The 7,105-nt window shown below is 37.7% G+C and overlaps 1 non-coding gene across 1 annotated transcript; it reads right to left on the bottom strand.

Annotated features, from left to right (window-relative positions):
- Positions 1 to 5,997: 5,997 nt before the first annotated feature.
- On the bottom strand, positions 5,998 to 6,114 carry LOC136380190 (U5 spliceosomal RNA). The gene has a single exon (XR_010746866.1). It is a non-coding gene; the product is annotated as a U5 spliceosomal RNA (small nuclear RNA).
- Between the last annotated feature and the right edge of the window lie 991 nt (positions 6,115 to 7,105).

Genomic DNA, 7,105 nt, shown 5'->3' with positions numbered 1-7,105 from the left:
TACCACAGCGGTAGAGCGTCAGCCTGACGTGCGGGGGACCCGGGTTCGATTCCCGGCCAGGGCACATAGGAGAAACGTCCATTTGCTTCTCCACCCCCCCCCCTCCTTCCTCTCTGTCTCTCTCTTCCCCTCCCGCAGTCAAGGCTCCATTGGAGCAAAGATGGCCCGGGCACTGGGGATGGCTCCTTGGTCTCTGCCCCAGGCACTAGAGTGGCTCTGGTTGCGGCAAAGCGACGCCCCAGAGGGGCAGAGCATCGCCTCTGGTGGGCGTGCCGGGTGGATCCTGGTCGGGCGCATGCGGAAGTCTGTCTGACTGTCTCTCCCCGTTTCCAGCTTCAGAAAAATACAAAAAAAAAAAAAAAAGAAGGTTACCAGTTTTATTTAGTTCACTTATAGACCCAAGGGCCAGGGACACAATTATTTTAAATGGTTTAGATGGCTTGCCACAAAGCAATAAAAACATGACTACACACTGCGTTCCAAACACCATGCATTCAACTCTCTCAAAAACATCTGAGTGAGCGCAGTGGAAGTAGTGGTTATCTGTGTTTTGGTTCTAGAAAACAGGTTGTAAACTTTCAGTGTCTAGTTACAATGCGACTATACTATTAACCATTAAGTGAATGCCCTTTTTATTGATCAGTGTTTAAAATATATATAAACTGGTTGTTGGCTCTTAGCTATATAAGTAACTCTTAGAACTTGAAAGATAAAATATGTAAGCTAAGTAATAGTAATCATGTCAAACCTTGTTCATAATAGGAATACTTGGACAATTTACATCAAATACATATTATTGGTAAGTTCATAAAAGAGAATCAGGGTGACAGGTAAAATGACTGAACTATACACTATGACTGTCAGAAAAGTAAATTTTAGAAGAATATTTTTCCTATGTCACTATTTTTGTTAAAAATATATATATGTTAACACATTTAATCCCCGTGACAACCATGTGGAGTAGATGCTAATATTACCACACTTACTTACAGATATGGTAAATAAAGTACAAATAAGGTTAAAAAAAAAAAACTGCCCAAGGAACTAGAATTTCAACCTAGGCAATCTGATATCAAAGTACAATTTTTTTCGAATTCAGTCGCTCACTGTTTCATTGGAAGAAGTTTAATTTCACTGAGTTACTGAAAATATAAATTTTCATACGTAGGCAATCCCTAAATTACAAACGATATAGGTTTGGTACATTTGAAAATATTTAAGTCTTCATATGCACGAAAGGTAAACATAAATACCATGTTAAGACAAACATCTGTCTAAACTGCATTTAACAGGTAAATTTACCTGTTCCAACTTACATACAAATTTAACCTAATAGCAAACCTACAGAACCTACCTCATTTGAAGCCTGGGGATTGCCTGCATATAATTATATGTATGATTTATCAAAATGGAAAATATTTCAATATTTAATTCATAGAAACTCATTTCAAAAATGTCTCAAGCTGATTTATGCTAAAATGTATTTCTATGCTTTACACTGACTTCAAGCCAAACTCCTCATATCTGTCTAAGCCATATGTATTTTAGAATGTTTCTGATTGTATGCTATCCCTTCAAATAATAATATAAAATATTTTTCTTTATTTTTTTTCTATTTTTTGAGAAAAGAAAGGGAGAGAGAGAACCATTGGTCTGTTGTGCTGCTTACCTATGCATTCATCGTTGATTCTTCTGTGCCCTGACTGGGGATGGAACTTACAACGTTGGTATATTGGGACAATGTTCTAACCAACTGAGCTACCTGGCTTCTTTTTAAAACACACACACACACACACACACAAAAAAAAAAAAAAAACATGAAAAGTAGCATGAGTGTGTTAACTCTAAACACTGTTTGTCAAAACAACACCCATCTCTTTTTAGTAAGTTTCAATCTGAGGGTTGGCCCATTGGAGACCGGTCCTGCATTTGTCAACACAACATGACAGTATTAAGAACCTACTGTTCTCCTTCTTTTTGTTTTTGGCTCACTAATTACTTGGATGTTCATTTTCATGCACCTTGGCAAAGCAAGAAATGAAACACCAATAACCTTCCTAATCACACTCCTCGGTTCCATTCCATTAGAATTTGAGAATGTTCAGGTGCTTTTTAGTTTACACATCTTGTCAACTCTTATATTCATTTTTGGTAATCAGAGGCCAACAGCTCCAAACATGTGTGGCTAGCTGCACATTTATTCTTAAGTGCCACGGAAAGTAGAAACATTGCCAATAAGGGCAATCACTGACTTTAGAGGGAGAGACAACTATTTACGTGGTGAAGTGACCTCGTCCCCAACTATAATCTTTATTACTCTACATTAGGAACAGTCCATACATTTTTACTTTGTATTGTTCACTAAACCTGACCACCAACACTATGCTCCATTTGGCCTCCATCATTTAAGTTGTTTAGGAAAATTCTTATGCAATGATGTTCTTGATAGTTGGTCAAAAAGCAAAAATAAAATAAAATAAAATAAAATAACCTTTGAACCAAACTCTATTTGTGTTTTTGTGTTTGCCAGACAATTTCTGGGGATGGCGTGCTTATTGGATATATTAGAATCCTTCCAATCACGACTTGGCAAGAAGCTTGTTCCGTCTCATAACACGCCTGCTAACACGTCTCAGAACACCATGTACATCTGTGTTCATTATTTGCAATTCATCCAGAGGTGAGCTGGAGCTCACTAGATGACGCTCTAATTTTTAAATATTAAACATTCAAGAATTCTGCAAGCCTGTTCTTAAGCCATGGATAGCTTGAAACGGGCTACAGGTTCCATGAATGAAACTCTGTAAAGCCTCAATAGAAATTAGGGATTTTCTCCTTATTAGAAATCTGGTTCACTGTCATAACCCTGGGGTTTCCCAAATGCGATGACTTCTTAACAATGTACTCTATTAACCTCATTGATACTAAGCAACCCATGGGTCATAAACAGACTGACAACCTCGGGGGCCTCACCAGTCACAGGCAAGTGGTTGAATACAGTTATGAAATAAAATCATTTCCAGCTGGTTACAGGAGAAGGAAATTAATTTTCACAACTTTTCTAGGTTGGCTTTACCAACAGGTGGCTTCTTGTGAAGAAATAGGAGACAGTTGTGCCAGTTTCAAAGCGATCTATCCACTTGCTTAAATGTTTCCCGTTGGTATTAGCTGAGTTCTTCATCTATGAGCCTGTTCAACATATTGCCTGTCGGCTCTTTCTTCATCCATGCCCCTACCGTTATTTTTTATTAGGCATTATGGAGCCAGAACAAGGTGCTTTGCTGCTCAGTTCAAGTTAACTGTAGCCACAAGGGCTCTTACAGAAGATCTAGGGAACAGATGGACCAGTAAAGCCGAGCCATGGTGACCAGCCATAAAACAGCTCCTCCTGGGGTGTCTTAAGCATTAGAGGCATTTCCTCTAGAGCCATCTGGCTTTGATTTTTTTTTCTTTTTTTCTTTTTTTTTTTTTAGCTATTTTTTTTCTGTCGACAGACAGAGCCACAAAGTTAAGGAAGCAATAATTCTTCTCTAGTTACTGTAACTGCTGGTGCAAACCCACCAATCTTTCTAACGCCACTCACAGAGTACAGGAACTCATCTCATGGGGGAGTGGTCTATGGATGAAGAGACGCTGTTACTGAAGAGTGGAGTCATGCAAAGTGGCACTATGCTCTACGGTTAGTGTGAATGTTTTTCAGGAGTTCTTATAACGATGGGTTGAAGAGATGTTCATTTGCTTTATTCTAACTATGACCAAAGACCCCACTATTCCCCTATTTCCTTCTGCTACCCCTAAATATATAATTATATATATATATATATTTATATATATATATATAATTTCTTTCTTTCTTATTGTTTTTAAATAAAGTCATGGTGTTCTCTTGGAAAGCACCATTCCCCTCACCCCACCCAACGATGTATTCTGACAGTAATACCATAGTTTTAGTAATACCTTGGTAATTCAGTGAGTTCTGTTTCTTAAAGCTTTATGAAGTTCTCTGATTAGATTCATCACTGCAATTAACGTGAGGAGTCTCACAGGTTAAACTGGGAAAGTCAAATTGGGAAAGCATTTGAAGATGAGGAAATCAATTATCATCAGAGTGAGAAGGAAAATATATGGGAGTGATTGCAAGTTTCTGATGAATAACTAGGCTCGAGTCAAAGGTTACCCATGATTGTAAAGACAGGGGATTGGTGGTGATTCAAGGTCAATTTGATGACAGAAGATAAACAAAAGGTCGTGCCAGGCATCCCAGGTCTCTCCTAAGATAGCACACTTCCACAAAGGAGACTCGATTCTAGAAATAGTAAATTAAGAGGTTGAGAGGGAACCTTGGTCAATAAGACTAGATGCCACTAAAGAAATAAAGCCTTAAACAGAAAAATCAAACATATTTCAGAAACTACAAGGACCAAAGGGTACAAGCTGGCTATGGTTGGATCAGAGAACCCAGAGGCTGTGAATAATGCCCAATGACAGAGGTGACACATTTCTGTTTTGTACTTTCTTTACAACACTTGTTAGGTTTCCATTATGATTGACCAACATAGAATCAGAGTTGATGCTGATGACAAGCTTACAGTCATCCTAGATTTTTGTATCACCTCTATTTCTTTTGGTTTAAAATACCAAGATGTGTGCTTTATTCTGATACAAACTACTGGCATTAAAGTGTGCCCGACTGGAGCACATATCAGATGGTCAAGAGGAAGCAGCGATGGCTTCAATCTGATTTAGTTTTTCTTTGATTTGGAACTTTAAAACACTGAAACGCGGTCATCTAGATTCTAGAGCACCTTGAGTGAGAGTGGTTCTGAAGAATGAGATCATAATTTATGTTTTAAGTCACTGATTTTTAAATTAATGTACTTTAAAATTTAGAGCAGTTTTAACTTAAAGGAAAGTACAGTTTCCGCATAGTCACCACCACACCCCATAAAGACCCCCTCCCCAGGCTCAACATTTGCACCACCATGAAACTATATTGACAGGTCATTATCACCCAAAGTCCACAGTTTACATTAAGGTTCATTCTTGGTATTGTATATTTTACTGGCTTTGAAAAGTCTATAATGACATGCATCTAACCCTAAAATATCATATAGAATAGTTTTACTGCCCTAATAATCTGCTGTGTTCTGCCTATCCACCTGTCCCTCCCCTAACTCCTGGTAATCATTGACTCTTTTACTCTCTCCATAGGATTGTCTTTTCCAGAATGTCATATAATTGGGATTATAGGATATGTGACCTTGGCATATTAGCTTATTTCATTTAATAATTATGCATTAAGTTTCCTCTATGTCTCTTCATGGCCTGACAAATAAATTCTTTTTTTAGAGAAAAATAATATTCCATTATCTGGGTTTCTCACAGTTTATTTATTCATACTGAAGGACATTTTGGTTGCACCCAAGTTTTGGCAATTATGAATAAGGCTGCAGTAAATACAGTGTGTCTAAAGTCATGGTGCACTTTTGACCGGTCACAGGAAAGCAACAAAAGACAAAAGAAATGTGAAATCTGCACCAAATAAAAGGAAAACCCTCCCAGTTTCTGTAGGATGATGTGGCAGCATGTGCACATGCGCAGATGATGACGTAACACTGTGTATACAGCGGAGCAGCCCACGGCCATGCCAGTCGAGATGTGGATGGTACAGAGGAAAGTTCAGTGTGTTCTGTGGCTCACTAAATTCGAATTCGTGACCAAAGTGCAACGTGAATATTGGCGTGTTTATAATGAAGCGCCACCACATAGGAATAACATGACTCGGTGGGATGAGCAATTGAAGGAAACCGGCAGTTTGGTGGAGAAACCCCGTTCTGGTAGGCCATCAGTCAGTGACGAGTCTGTAGAGGTTATACGAGATAGCTACCTAAGGAGCCCTAAAACATCTGTGCGTGAGCCCACATCGAACTGCACTGAATAAGTATGAAACTGGGAGGGTTTTCCTTTTATTTATTCTTATTTTTATATGCTGTCCTAAGTCTTGCAAATGCAAGGCCTCAAAATAATTGGATGTTAACTCAGTAATTGTTCCTCTCCACGGAAATCTTTAGTAAGGACAAAAGATTTATATGATGTGAAGAGAAACCGGAGTAGATCCTTAGATTTATTGTTGCTTTCCTGTGACCGGTCAAAAGTGCATCATGACTTTACGGACACACTATATATCTGCAGATTTTTTTGTATAGATATAAGTTTTTAATTCATTTCAGTAAATGTGAAGGAGCCTATTCTTAATATCATTGCTGTCATTCATTTCATATATGCATAAGCCTATATATATATATATATATATATACACACACACACACACATATATATATTTGCTACTATTATTGTTAGCAAACTGTTATCTGTTAGATCAGTCAACAAGAAAAATAAAAGTGTTTTTTCACCTTCCCTTATTCCTTCCCTGAGGCTCTTCCATGTAGACCCCAAGTTTATGACTTGTATTATTTTCCTTCTTCTCTGAAGAACTTGCTTTAACATTTCTTGCATGGTAGGTCTACTGACAAACAACTCCCTCAGTATTTGCTTGTCTGAAAAAAATATGATTTCCCAAACTTTTGGAGAGAATTTTTGCAGGGTACACAACTCTTGGTTGATGCTGTTTTTCCTCTCAATACTTTAAATATTTCACTTTATTTTTTTCTTGTTTACATAACTTCTGATGAGAAGTCAGATATAATACTAATCTTTGCTTCCCTATGGATAAGGTAGGTAGTTAGTCCTCTGGCTCTTTTCAATATTTTTTTCTTTATCTTTGATTTTTCTGAAGATTGAATGCAATTTTTTTTAGGTATAGTGCTTTTTGTTTGGCATTTATCCTGCTTGGTGTTCTCTGAGCATTCTGATGGGTGTCTGCCATTTCTTCTGGGAAAGCTGCAGTCATTATTTCTTCAAACATTGTCTCTGTCTTTCTTTCTCTTCCTACTGCTCTTCCCATTATGTTGATGCTATACCTTCTACAATTGTCTCATAATTTTTGGATATTATGCTCTTTTTCTTTCCAATCTTTTTTTCTCTTTGCTTTTCAGTTTGGGAAATTTCTACTGTCATATCTTCACACTCAGAGATTCCTTCCTCA

The sequence above is a fragment of the Saccopteryx leptura genome, chromosome 8 (genome assembly GCF_036850995.1).
Source record: "Saccopteryx leptura isolate mSacLep1 chromosome 8, mSacLep1_pri_phased_curated, whole genome shotgun sequence".
NCBI classification, from domain to species: Eukaryota; Metazoa; Chordata; class Mammalia; order Chiroptera; family Emballonuridae; genus Saccopteryx; species Saccopteryx leptura.
The sequence above is the reverse complement of the archived record's forward strand: the minus strand, read 5'-3'. Positions and strand labels throughout refer to the sequence as shown.